General features: G+C 37.3%; 1 protein-coding gene across 13 annotated transcripts in view; it reads left to right on the forward strand.

Moving 5' to 3' along the window:
- The window catches only part of MBNL3 (muscleblind like splicing regulator 3), a 114,608-nt gene that overhangs the window by 22,014 nt on the left and 78,018 nt on the right, over positions 1–14,576 (forward strand). Inside the window, exon 2 of one of the 13 annotated variants that reach the window (XM_065915024.1) lies at positions 1,901–1,995. The exons of 11 other annotated variants lie outside the window; for them this stretch is intronic. The gene's annotated coding sequence lies outside the window, so the exon portion shown is untranslated. Of the gene's footprint in view, positions 1–1,900; positions 1,996–5,022; positions 5,112–14,576 lie in introns of those variants that run through there. One more of the 13 variants, XM_065915029.1, reaches the window with a different exon arrangement.

Below are 14,576 nucleotides of genomic sequence, written 5' to 3' on the forward strand. Positions count from 1 at the left end.
TTATGGGGAAAGTTGGTTTCTTATAGAAAAATTCATGCTGACCTTTTCTGTTATTTGGGGTGCTGCCATTATTGGTCCCACTTTGCCATGCTACCCTGCATATGGAACAGATCTTTTTTCCCCCACCAGCAGAGTGTTTTCCATTTAGCAGATACTCACTGCTTACGTTGGTTTAGGAAGTGTTAGGAACTTAGTAACTAACTTTGTTAGTAACTCAGTACATATGAGGTATTGAGCCAAACACTGAAGATGAATAACTCATGCCCTTGAGGACCTCACAGTTGAGCAGACAGATAAGCAAGGATTCCACTATAGTATGATAACTGTTGAGATAGAGATGGGCAGACATGTTTGATGGGGATGCTGAAATCCTGAACATAGTTCTGTATCTGGATCTCATTCATCCACTCATCTGATATGCATATCAAAGCTGAGGCATTCTCCTCTCTACATTTCAACACATCCAGTGAGAAGGCTTCCCTGGTAGCTCAGCTGGTAAAGAATCTGCCTGCGATGCAGGAGACCCGAGATCAATCCCTGGGTCGGGAAGATCCCCTGGAGGAGGACATGGCAACCCACTCCAGTGTTCTTGCCTAGAGAATCCCCATGGACAGAGGAGCCTTGCAGGCTGCAGTCCTTGGGGTCACAAAGAGTCGGACATGACTGAGCGACTAAGCACACACGCACATAATCAGGAGGCTTTCACCTTTTACCAACACAGTGAAGTTTAACTGCATTTTTCTCATCTACCAAATGCCATGTATTTTGACATTAAATCTATGAATACAATGCAATTACATACTTCATTTGTAAATAAAACTTAAGTAGCACTGTTGTTGGTGTTGTTTGGCACCTCCAGAAATCATATCCTAATAGAACTTAAAAGTACTGGGATTCATTCTGTACTCAAATATCTAGGAATAAGCCTATAAATTTTAGCTTATGTTTGTGTACTTTTGTGCCCGTGGGAGGCAGTACAGACTAGTGATTGCAGCAAGTATTCTAGAGCATGCCCAAAATTGACCGGGCTTTCCCACTAATCCACTGTGTGACCTTGGAGCAAGTTCCTTAGTCTTTCAGTATCTCAGTTCCCCCATTTGTAAAATTGGGAAAATGCTGGTATCTACCTCATAGGATTGTTATGAGCAGTAAATGAACTAATGTACATGAAAATGCTAAGATAAGTGCCAGGCTAAAATTAGTAAACACAGTTTGCATATTTCCTGTTGTTATATTTTCAATTCATCTGAAATTTCATGCTGCTTTATTCTGTTTTTCATAAATCATACATACTCACCTTTAAATGAAATTTGAATCTTTGGAGGTTGATGTGAAGTTTTCTCCATAGTCCTTTGACTCTTTTCACCCCAAAAGCCAAGTAGATTCTCCATTATCTGTACTTGGAAATGAGAGGTCAACTTTGACATTCCTTTTTGCTCCTTTCACAAGGTCGCAGAATTTTACAGTAAATTACATGACTATCTATCAGCTATCTTGATAAAATTTCCATAGCTCACACACTATGTCATGCTAAGAGATCAGTGTTTTTAGAATGTTTGATGTGTAGTTTATAATCCACAAGAAATAGATCATACCACAGAGTTGGATTTACATTTCTTGATTGCATTGATGCCATTCTGTTGGCATTTTTTTAGTCAGCCACTAGCATCATTGGCCAGTATGCTATCTAGGAGCCATGATGTAGTGGTGGCTTTCAGTCTCCTACTGCTGATACAGGTTTTTAGTTGGTTAAAACAATTGACAGATACAGTCATTTAGAATAATAATAAATTAACATTGAGATTACTGTTTTTGCCTTAATTTACAGTATCATTAGCCTTTCTTCTTTCTATATTGTGTCACATTATTTCTAGTACAATGATGATATAGTCATTTTCAGGTTTAAGCACATGAGAAAATGCTGAGAACGACAGGAAGGAGAGAGGGAGCCAGTCTGGTACAGAAGACAGAAGACTGGAGGAACTAGACACTAGAGTAAGTGCAACTCAGTCCAGGGCCCCGGGGAAATCCACTTTGTTCTTTTAACCTTTATGGACCAAGTTGTTGCAATGTCCTCATCATTATACTTAGATTACAATTTTATCTTTGTCATTAAATGCAAACATATTTATATTGTGCCCACTAAGAAAGCTTTCTCAGTAGCAGTAAGCAATTGGGTTCATTATAGCTTTCACATATATGGTCATTATCAATTTTTATTCTGAAGTTCCCTTAGATAAAATATGTAAACAGTTAAGTTGGGCTTAAATATTTACTAACAAATAGAATCCGCCTGCCAATGCAGGAGATGTGGGTTCGATCCCTGGGTCGGGAAGATCCCCTAAAGAAGGAAATGGCAACCCACTCCAGTATTCTTGCCTAGAGAATCCCCATGGACAGAGGAGCCTGGTGGGCTACAGTCCATGGGGTCAAAAAGAGTTGGACACAACTGAGTGAGCACACACCCACAATCTTTATAACATACTGTAATTATCTCTAGAAATCATCACTTGTTCAGTGACTAATAATCTAGAGCTTGTACTAAGGTAAATAAACAGAAGCAGCAATAACCAGTTCCCTTGTATTTCCTAATCATTGGCATGCCTTTTGGTCATATTTTAGATTTAAGGCAGGCTCTGTCTCTCCCTAGGAATCCAAACTATGCTTTCTCTTAGTTGGCTTCCTGGAAAATCTAAGCCTCCCTCTTGCTCAACAACTTAAGTTCAAGCAAGCTCTTTTGCATCCCTTTATATTGTGCACATAATGTCAAGGGGCCTGAGTATATGGCCTGCATTAGCCAACACCTAGCACAAACTATCTGTGATAGTCCCACAGTATATGTCTGTATAGCTGTTTTTTTTTCTGAAATATTTATTGGAATAATTCCTTATTGGTTAGTAAGTAGACACTGACCAGAGCGCCCTTTCCACTGGTCACCCCCATGATCAGTCCTGCTTGGCTTGGATGCATGTTTAGTATTTCGGATATCATTCCTGGATCATAGCCAACTATGAGATCTGTCCCCTTCCCACCACCCATGCGATTGGAGCTCTGAGACCTCCACAGTCTTTTCATGGACTGTTTCTCCCTGGTTGCATTGTAAATGCTAACCAGCATTCTGCGAGAAGAGTCATGTCCCATAAAAAGATGGGGTGCTACTCCCAGACCTCAGCTTCTAAACAGACACTTGAGATATTATGAAAGCCACATCCTAAAGCATTTGAACTGTCCTCATGGAGAAGCCCCCAAGCCCTCTGCGAGAGCATTCCAGAAACCACGTCATTTGTGTCTAAGTTAACACCTTACACAGAGCAGTTGTTGCGATGTTTTCTTTGTTTGAATCTGGTTTTGTAAAGCAGAAGATTTAATCAGTGTGTTTGTAGGGGAGGTGACAGAGGCAGTTGTACTCTTGAAGTCATGGCTAATAAGCATTTGCCAGTGAGGACAAAGACATACAAACTGCAAAAGTAAGCACAAGAATTCCAAGCATGTAGGCGTTTGGGACATTTAAAAAGTGTAGAACATTTCCTTCAAGGCATGACCAGTGTTTCTTTGTAATAATAATCTAGAATTATCAGAAAAAGCCTAACTTTTTTTTTTTTTTACTATGCTATGTCTAAGGAAGCAACAAAATTTTAAAAAAAGCATTTCAGAAAGATTTGTTTCCAGATCAATGATAAACGACAAATATTCATGTTTTAGAATTTTGTTTTTTTGAAATATCAATTTTTGTTGAACATCTCCTTGCCTGATAGCATTCCAATAAATGAGGTGTAACTGTAATAAAACCTTAATGTGAACTTATGCACTTTTGTATTATCTGATGGGCCAGCAATATTAATAAAAATGATTTGTCATAGAAATTATATGGGACCAGAATCGTTAGTATAAAGACGTTACTGCTTTCATTAAAAGCATTTCCAAATTCATAGAGTTTATTTTTTTGGGGGAAAGAATACAGAATATTAATCTTCTGTGTCCTCTTTTTCAATGAAATATAATTGAAGAATTATTTTCTCACTAATAATAGTTTAAGGGAGCCTGATGAAAAAGGCTAAAACTGGTGTCACTATTGAATTTTTGCATGTGCACCTTTTTTTCTTGTAAATATGCATTTGTATCTGGAGGAAAAAATATTTTCTTTTATTAATATCATAACATACTCCAAAGTATTTCTTCATTAATTAAGAAATAGAAGTGTGGGCTAAAATAGAATAAATACTTTAAAATGATTTTTTGAGTTTCTGTTTGTCAGTGGAAGTTTTTTCAAATGACAGTAACACTTTGCTTATCCTGCAAATGCTATGTGGATGGAATTTTCATGCTATCCTGTGTTGGAGGTAGTAATCTCCTGAAGAGAGTACCATACAGATGGAAATGTCACTTGTGTGTGCTTAAAGAAAAACCACATGCATTTTCTTCAGAAGCAGAACCTTGAAAGTTCAGCTTTGTTTCATTCACACTGTAATGAACAACAACTATTCTAATTTATTTTTACTAAGTTCCTGGTATCATAACAAAATAAATAGATACTAGCTTACAAGATGTACCATAGAGTTTTCTAAGTGCGAATATATATACTCAATTTATTTGAGGGAGGTTTTTTGATTGGCTCTATGTTAGAATTGATATTTATGCTAACATGTATTTGTGAAAACCTACTGTGCATTCCTGGGCTTTCCAGGTGGTGCAATGGTAAAGAATCGCCTGCCAATGCCGGAGGCACAAGAGACGCAGGTACGATCCCTGGGTTGGGAAGATCCCCTGGAGAAGGAAATGGCAACCCATTTCAGTTTTCTTGCCTGGGAAATTCCATAAACAGAGGAGCCTGATGGGCTGCAATCTGTGGGGTCCCATCCCAAAGACGGGGACACGACAGAGCATACACACACACACACTATGCACTCAGCACTAAAAAGTCTGTTGTAGCTCCCTTTCTTCATTACGCCCTTTCCTTTTCCTTTTAAATTCTGTTTTATCATTTCAGCTTACATCTGGTTTTACAAAATGACATTTCTGTTGCATCAGATGGTTTTAAAAGCAGGCTCTTCTTACCTCTGCTGAGTATAACCGGTGTATTTGGATAGCAAACACAGAAACATCTTTAGCAGGTACAGCACTATTCTACTTAATTACTGATCGTTTCTGTTGGTATGAATAAGGTGGTAAAGGAATGGAATGTGGAATGAGTGTTTTTCTCGGGTTTTAAGTCTCATTTCTGCTTCCTACTAGATGTGAAAATTGAATGTTCTTCCATTCTTTACATTATTATATCAACCTTTGCAATTGTGAAGAGCGAAGTTTCTTGATTTTTAGCTAGCATTCTTTGTCTCACCAATTCTCAGGTGGCACTAGTGGTAAAGAACCCGCCTGCCAGTACAGGAGATGTAAAAGATGGAGGTTTGATCCCTGGGTCAGGAAGAAGATCCCTTGGAGAAGGGCATGGAAACACACTCCAGTATTCTTGCCTGGAGAATCCCATGGACAGAGGAGCCCCAGTCAGCATGCTACAGTCCATAGGGTTGCAAACAGTCAGACGCAACTGAAAAGTCTTAATACACACACACACACACACACACACACAAGATATATTTAATTTTGAATTTATATTGTGAGATCATATTTTTCCTTTTACTGAGGGTTGTTTATACATTTTTTTCAAATACAGTGAGCTGCTAAATGGAACTCAATGGTCCAAAACCCACAATCAATAAGAATTTTATCTGCATTTGGTTATTAGGAGAGATAAAACATGAATTTACCAGAGATTATAAGGAAAATTACCTATGTTGTAGCCTAAGGTCAATTCATATTGAAGCCAAACCGCAACAGCTTCTGTTATCCTTAATAAAAATTGATGCATAGGAATGCTGCCCTTAAGCCATTATAGTATCTCTAGTAGTAAGAGAAAGATTTAATTAGGTTTACTTTCCTGGGTGTTCATTGGAAGGATTGATATTGACACTGAAACTCCAATACTGACCACCTGATGTGAAGAGCTGACTCATTTGAAAAGACCCTGATGCTGGAAAAGATTGAGGGCAGGAGGAGAAGGGGATGACAGAGGATGAGATGGTTGGGTGGCATCACCGACTCAATGGACATGAGTTTGAGCAGGCTCTGGGAGTTAGTGATGGACAGGGAAGCCTGGCATGCTGCAGTCCATGGGGTCGCAAAGAGTCAAACACAACTGAGTGACTGAACTGAACTGTATGTTGTTTATTAAGACCAAAAGAAAGAAAAAGGACATATATTGAAAAGATTTTTACCAAAGTGGTTACTAGTAACCATGACTTTTAAAAAGTGTCACCCAGTGTTTTTATTAATTGAATCTATTCTATATGAACTAGAGATTTTGTACAATAACATGCTTTATCTCTTCATAAAACTGATGAAGAAAAGCTATTTCTTCTCATTCATTCATTTCATATGTTCATAATCTGCTGCCACATTATTCTCCTTTTATCCATTAAAAAAAATTTTACCCAACCTCTTTTTAGGTACAGTAATAGCTGGGCCTTTGGTTAATTTACTATCTATACAGAACATATTTGTTTATGAATGAAAAACCTACTCTTTTTCTAAACCTTATCCATTGATAGAAACTGATGTACAGTTAATTCAGCTGCAATAGTATGAATATATTTTAAATGCTACAAAAGTGAGAAAAGCAGTCATTGTAAAGGCATGGCCTAAGTCGTTTGGTGGCATTTATGCTTGTACTGCCAGCATTATGAAGGCAAGCCACTATGCTTGCAATTCTGTTTGCTGCCACTAGGTGGTGCCTGTTTGTAAATTTAACCTAGGCTTCCAGTGCATGAATAACAATGACCATGAGTTTATATTATACATGTGGATCAGACTTTTTCAATGAAAATTAATTAGTTATGAAATTGTTCAATATAAATGTTCAATCAGTCACTAATTATAGACAGGTCGATACACCACTTTAAATAATATTTAAATAAATGAAAGTACATAATCATGAGTACCTTTATCCCATCAGACTTTATTATTAATAACCCCATATGCTTTCTCTTTCTTTCCTTCAGGGAGAATTTTTCTCTTCTTTTTAACTTTGTGTTTTAAGAGGCTATACGCCTTTACACAGTTTCTTGTAGGCTTTCTGCTATGGCTGTCTCTTCTGCTGACCTAGTTAATTGCTTTTGCTGCTAGTTCTAATTACTCTAAATGACTAAGTCTGGTTTCTTTAGGTCAGGTGAAGTATTATTTCTTGGCATTTTTTATATAGAAAAGAAACATGTCATGTATTCAGTACAATTACTCACTAGGTTTAGCTCCTTTATAGTCAGCAGTTATAACATTCTATGCTTTACTCCAATAACACACACACACATACACACAGCCCAAGTGCGTGCACCTTTCCCTCTCTTCATGCACTGGTTTCCAACAGTATAATATACACATGTAGATAAGTGGCTGTATCGTCTTTGGGTCTCTGAAAATCCTGTGGTGGTCTCTTTTCCACTAGCCAACTGCCAGCCACTGTCATGAATTCTAACTCCTGCTTTCCTTTGGACTTTGATGCTTGGATTGTTTTGAAAGCTAATTTGCATCGAATAGTAAAGATTATCTATTAACTTCCATAGCAGGTTCCTGGCAGTTTTATAATCTGCTTTGTAGAAAGAGGCCAGTATTCTGTTTCTTTTGAACTTTTGGAAGCATTTATTTCAACTTCCCTTTCAATAAAAAGAATGGTATTAAAGTAGAGACATAGTGGCTTCAGTTCTTATGATCATATGTATCATATGTATGAAAATCAAGAGTTTAAATATGAAGAGAAAGGACAGAGAGAATGACGTGATAGAGGAAGAGAAGGAGGGGAGACTCAGATACACATACACACAGACACAGAGACCGAGAAAGAAAGAAAGAAAGAAATTAAAACTTCTCTAAGATGTAGAACAAAGTATTCAATTCTGATTGTTAGAACTGAGCTCTTGTGCTGGCTGTGTCGCTAACTTTCCTGTAACTGTCACCAAGTGATTTATCATTTATAGTCCTGTTATCAGGAAAATGAGGGAATTGGCCTGTAGATCATCGTGCCCACACTGTGAGTCTGTGACTTGTGCTCATATTAAAGCAAAAATGTGGGGAATGTATCTTAGCTTCAGATCTGCTTGAGTTCATGACTAAACAACTCAACTACCAATATAAGGCACAGATTTTTATGTGTCTTATTTTATGTCTTCATTTTTATAATGAAGATGTATAGGTTCACTCTTTCTCCTTTCCTTTTCTTTATTTCCTGGACCTGCTGCTATCAAGGCAGTGCTTCACATTTGGGAGACATTGGTAGATATAACACTTTCATATTCACACTAAAGGAAAACAGGAACCCTGGAGTGCTTATTTCTTTCATTCACATAGACACAGTCATTCTGATTTACAAGAAATATTACCTTTGGATAAGAGAGAGTATTCTAAGAGGACACAGCTTGTCTCTGTATTTCTAGGAGTTTGTGGTTATAAAACAAAGGACATTCAGAACTTAATCGTATGCCACCTCTAATAATTTGGAGAGGTAAGGTTATCTCCCCAAATAGATTATAAACTACTTTAGGGAAGGGAATCTATCTTAAATGTATTTTTTGTTACTCAAAGACCAAATGCATCTTAGCTTAGGACGGCGATTTTGATTTTTCTGGTGCAACGTCCAATGCAGTGTGATAGAAACCCAGCGCAGAGGAGCAAGCGCATCACCTAGTGAAGCAGGTCAATGCACTGTTGCAGAGCCCAGGCTCTGAGCTGGCTCTTCACTGTGTTGAGCTAACATGTGCATCTCTACACTCTCTATTTTCACCTCTAGATCCATCTGGAAAAAAGAAAACAAGTCAGCTTCTTGCCTTTATATTTGCTTGTTTATCTGCAGAGTTTCTCATTTCCTAAGTGTTTGTATAAGGAAGTTGATGGCTTCAGAGTAAATTCACAGCAAAACACTAAAATTTTTTTTTAGTCATTGTAGTCATGGGTTGAGGTTTGTCAGATTCGTATTTCCATATTGAACAAGTCTGATGATTTATTTCAGAAGCACTTTTTAGTGCCAAGCACTGTCCAGAGTGCTTTGTAAATATTAATATTAACACATTTTAATCTGCACACCAACCCTGTGAGATTGATAGTCATCAGCACCATTTTATGGTTGGGGAGCCTGAAGTACAGATGACTTAGATAAGTTGACCACGGTCTTTCAACTGGGAGGCAAGAGGTGAGATTGTGAACAAGGACTTCTTGTTTCAAAATTCTATGTCAGCCACTATGCTGTGGTAGGTGTTATTTTTTAATTTTTCAAGCTGAGTCATTTCATTTTTTTCTCTTTTTTGTTCTCATAGGTAAGTACCTAGTTGTTTAACGTTTTCCAATTTTTCATGAGACTTTACTCAAGTTTTCTTTATAAGGTCTGAAAAAGGTACTGCTTAAAGATCTGGAAAAATTCTACTTCCATTTATTCTGTTCATTTTTGCCACCTTGAAGCACTACACCTTTATTTTGATCATATAAAACTTTTTCCTTTTTAATTAACTGATGTGCTAATATCTAGTTAAGTTCTACTTCAGTCTCTAAGGATACTGTTACATCAGCTCTGTTTTCTGCCCCTAGGGGAGCTCTTTACTTTTTTTTCCATCTAGGTCCTTTGTCCTCTCCCACATTAAATTTATTTAAATGTTTGTTTTGACTCAAGTCAAACCTAAACATCTAATTAATACCATAATTTGCTCATTTATACATTTTTCACTTTCTTTAAATTCCTAACAACCAGCCTACCATGTGTGAGACCAGTTCTATGTCACCAACCTGGATCTTGGATTTACGGAGTGTCTACCTCACACCAGGGATTTTCACATCTGTCATATGATTGAATTCTACTAGAAAATTGAGGTGATGAGGTTAAATATCTTGAGCAAGGATCAAATCCAGGTCTTTGTGATTCTAAAGCTCATTCTATATGCTACAGAACTGACCTTTTCATTTTTCTGGGCCTTAGTTTTCTCATTTGTGCAATGAAAACAAATGGATTGAGAGCCTATTAAGTTTCAGGTACCAGGCTAGGTCCTATGCAGAAGTGGTTCACAGAAATAGTTGCACAGCTATGATATAATAGGCTCATGATGAGGAGTTCTGTTTGAGAACTGTTTGATGCCTTCTGCTTGGTGTAGGTGAGAAGCTGACCCCTGAGAAACAAGTGAGATTTCTCCATTTCTATGGAAGCACATTCTACAATTCTATTCTGCCTTCAAATATATCCATTAATAAAATCACATTGTACCCTTCTTTCTATAAACAGGCTTATTAAGTGTGTGGCATCACAATTGTAGTTTGTTAGACTATTAAAGTCCATGAGAGGGAGCTCAGCTCCCTCTGTGATAACCTAGATGGGTGGGATTGGGGGGAGGGAGGTTTAAGAGAGAGGGGGTATTTCTTTCATATAGCCAATTCATTTTGTTATACAGTAGAAACTAACACAATATTGCGAAGCGATTACACTCCAGTAAAAAATTTAAAATGAAACATAAAAAAGCCCAAAAGAAGAGGAACCCTATCCAGTGCCTTGTAGATAGTACCTAAAACATATTTCGAGGATAAATGAAGGGAAAAATAGTTTTTGTAAATATATGCATTCTTGCACACAATGGACAATTCAAAGATTTTTTTAAATGAGCACTATGTTTTGCATATTGCCACCTTTATTATTTATGTAATTTTCAACTTAGCATTTATTGAGAACCTAGTTGCTCCAAGTACTGTGCTAGGGGAGGTAACATTAAACATACTTACATTTCTGGCAGTGTTAACTTTATTCTTTTATTCTTGAGTGCAGTTATAGAATTTAGAACAGTTTTAATAGAATGGTGGAAATGGAAGTCATCTTGTAGTGAGGGCAAGAATGACTGGGAGTGAGGAAGAGGAAGTGTCAGTTGGAAGATATTTTAGCAATGAAGGCTTAGAAAGTCTTCTTGAGACAGACATAGAGCCAAACTGTAGAAAAGTCACATGAATATTTGTGGGAAGATGCCTGAGGAACATGGTCACACATGGAGTGAGTGAATTCCTAAGGGTATTATAGTTTGGCCTGTCAGTAACCTTGTGGGCCTTAACATAAGTCATAAGTTATTTTCAAATGAAAGGTATGTAACATCTGAATTCCTAAAATCATGTCATCTATCCATTAAGATTATCTTTTCCAAATTTTTTTAAATTTGAAAATAAATTGCATACATGAGGAGCTGTGACTTACCCTTGACATCTAGTTATCTATAACCAAAGTTAATCCTTAATAAATGTTTGGGATTTCCCTGGTGGCACAATGGATGGGAAGACCCTCACCACTCTCAGGGGACACAGGTTCAATCCCTGGTCTGGGAAGATCACATGTGCCGAGGAACAACTAAGGCCATGCTCCTCAACTACTGAGTCTGCTCTAGAGCCCTTGAGTCTCAACTACAGAAGCCCACGTGCCATAACTACCGAAGGCCGCGTGCCTAGAGCCCATGGTCTGCAACAAGAGAAGTCACTGCAACGAGAAGCCCATATATTGCAACAAAGAGTGGTCCCCCTCACCACAGCTAGAGAAAGTCCATGCCCAGCAACAAAGACCCAGCACAGCCAAAAATAAATAAAAATAATAACTGTGTGGAGAATGTATTTATGAGAGAGATTATGGTGAACTACAATCAATATGTATTCAGTAATTGGACATGAGCCATCTACCCTCAATGGCTTAGAGTCCTTCATTTACTTGCCTGAAGCTATACTTGATCTTTCAGGATTACTTGCAACTCCAGAATTCTTAAAGTCTTTATCCCTTGGTGAAAGAATCTTATTTGACTTTTGACAAAACTAATAACCCAAGTTGTATTGTCTTGGTGATTACTTATTGGAAAATTGTTTTCTTCCTTGAGGCTTGAATGATTTTAGTGGAACAAATACAAGTGATGATATCATCCATATTTGGACACTGGGAATTTAAGCTCAGTTTTATGTCAGTGTAAACTGAAGAAGTTTCTATTATGCTAAGAACCTTTATGATCTTTTGTGACATATGTGTGTAAGTCGCTCAGTCGGGTCTGACTCTTTGCAACCCCCATGGACTGTAGCCCGCCAGGCTCCTCTCTCTGCGGAGTTATCCAGGCAAGAATACTGGAGTGGGTTGCCATTTCCTTCTCCAGGGGATCTTCCTGACCCAGGGATCAAACCCCAGTCTCCTGCATTACAGGCAAGTACTGCTATTTAAAATAGAATCGAGGCATTTTGATTTCCTTCATTGATATATTGAATTATATGGCAGTTCAATTTAGTCATTTTAGTCATTCAGTACTTGGTGATATAGATGATATCATGTTAACCTAATTTCCTTATCATTCATATAAGGTACGCTCACATGATTTTAAGTTGATGAACACAACTTGGTAACTGTAGTATAGAATTTTATTCGTTTTAATGAGGTTCCATTCACCTGAGTATAAATGTAAATACTCTCTTTAATTCAATGTTTAAGCCATTACTCCCTCTCTTCCTCCTCCTCCTTTTTTGCTTGGCCATTTAAACTGAGTTGATTTTTGAATGATTCTTATCTACAGGTATTAATAGTTTCTTATTTTGCATATATGTTGGTGCTTACCTTGGTGAACAGAGTTCCTAGTTGGTTTGATTTCACCATTTCCTTAAGTTTTATTTTCAAATCCTGCTTTCTTTTCAGGCTCTTACTCAGATCATGTCCTGAAATCTTCATATAGAAAACATCCTTTTTATTTTGCGTTCTGCTTTTGATTTACATCCTCCCCGTTTTGATATAGCACATTTACAAATTATCAACAGAGAGAGATTTAAAAGGTGCTGGCTGCTTTGCTGAAGTATTATAGCTTCACAGTTTTTTCATAATTTCTTCATCTTGGTTCAGAGTTTTCACTTTGATTCAGATAGCCATTTTTTATAGAGAATTTTATTATTGGGGGAGGCATTTAGTATGCCCAAAGGCTTTTATGCTTCCCTTCTGCCAGCTGGATGCCAGGTTTCTGGACCACATGTTCATTAGAATGGGTGATTTTAAACCCAATGTGTTGAGCATTTTCTAACTTATCTGCCGGACATGCATGAAAAGATGTATTAAAAAAATTTTAAGCAATGCAGGATCCTCTGGCTTCCATGGATAGGCAGTAATCAGCTTTCATATTGTAATTACAGGAAGCTGGGAAGAAAATTGAGAAACTGGTGATTTTTAGATTAGCATCCATGACTCTATTACTGTGACATCTGAGAACTTTAAATATTGAAAAACTCAGCACCACTATTTGGTGACAAGTCTGGATTTGTGACAGATTTTGTTTTGAAATTAGACTTTAACATTGCTCCTTAATATTATCTACTTCATAGAATATTGGGATGATTGAATGAGAAAATGAATATAAAACTCTTAACACAGTGTCTGGCACAAAATAGAGCTCCATAAGTGTTAACTATTATTAACATCTAGAAATACTAGTTGTTTAATAACTAAGATACCACTTTTGAATACATCATAAAGTGTGCTCAGCGAAACATTTATCCTTCTCATTGTGTTTTAGTGGTTATTTTGTGAACCCTAAACATACTCTTGGAATTTTTTACTCAATAAATTTTTCAGTATCTCAATTGATTTGAAATTGATATAGAGAATATTTTTAATGGAATAGTTGGTATATTTATTCTGACCACAGAGGACAGGAGAAATTGACTCATAGACAGAAGTAGGAAAAGAGAAACTAAACCCAAACATTGGGTTAGCAGGAGGAATATGCCAGATTGTATATTTTGGCTAGCAATAGGCTGTGGCCAGGAGGGTCAGATGGTTATAAACATGTGAGCTCAGTCTGATTCTAAAAAGGTTATAGAAGTTAAAGAAGACCAGGTAGACCACAATAGAGAAGTAGAGCCTAAAGTTTGTCTACAGTAGAGAGGCAGTTTAGACAAAATCATGTGTGCAAAGAAGGTGGTGGTCTGTGAAACTGAGAGGGGGTGTTGAGGCAGTTGCATTGAAATTAATGGAAGACACAGGCCCACTAGGGTCAATAAGTCCTTATAATATTAGTGCCAAGGGATTACCTTTCCCCAGGGATTCAAAGCTTCAGAGATCACCCTTCTGGTTTTCACAAGTGGGAAATTCACCCATAGCCAGGAATTAAGCTCAAACATGGAAACGTGATGTCAGTGAAAGGAACTAAATGAATCAGGACAATTGGGTTAAATGTTTGGAATCTGCCCACCCATCTGACCACAAGATATGAGATATGATGAAATCAGACTATGTACTCTTCATGTGTAAACTAGCAATTTCAGGCATTTTAGCCAAGTAGATGAACCATTCTGGGCCTCTGTTCAAGGCTGAAGTAATCGATAGTTTACTTTGCTCCTTACTGGCTTTGAAAATTCTGCTGTAACCACATTTATAGTTATTTGGGGTTGTTCTCATATTTGATGTGGGCTTGATTTTTCTATGCCTTTCTTTTTAAAATCTGAAATCTGGATTTAAACTCTACACCTTACAGAAGTAGAAACATAAGTTGTTTTCTCATTTATTG

Source organism: Muntiacus reevesi, chromosome X (assembly GCF_963930625.1).
Source record: "Muntiacus reevesi chromosome X, mMunRee1.1, whole genome shotgun sequence".
Taxonomy (NCBI): domain Eukaryota; kingdom Metazoa; phylum Chordata; class Mammalia; order Artiodactyla; family Cervidae; genus Muntiacus; species Muntiacus reevesi.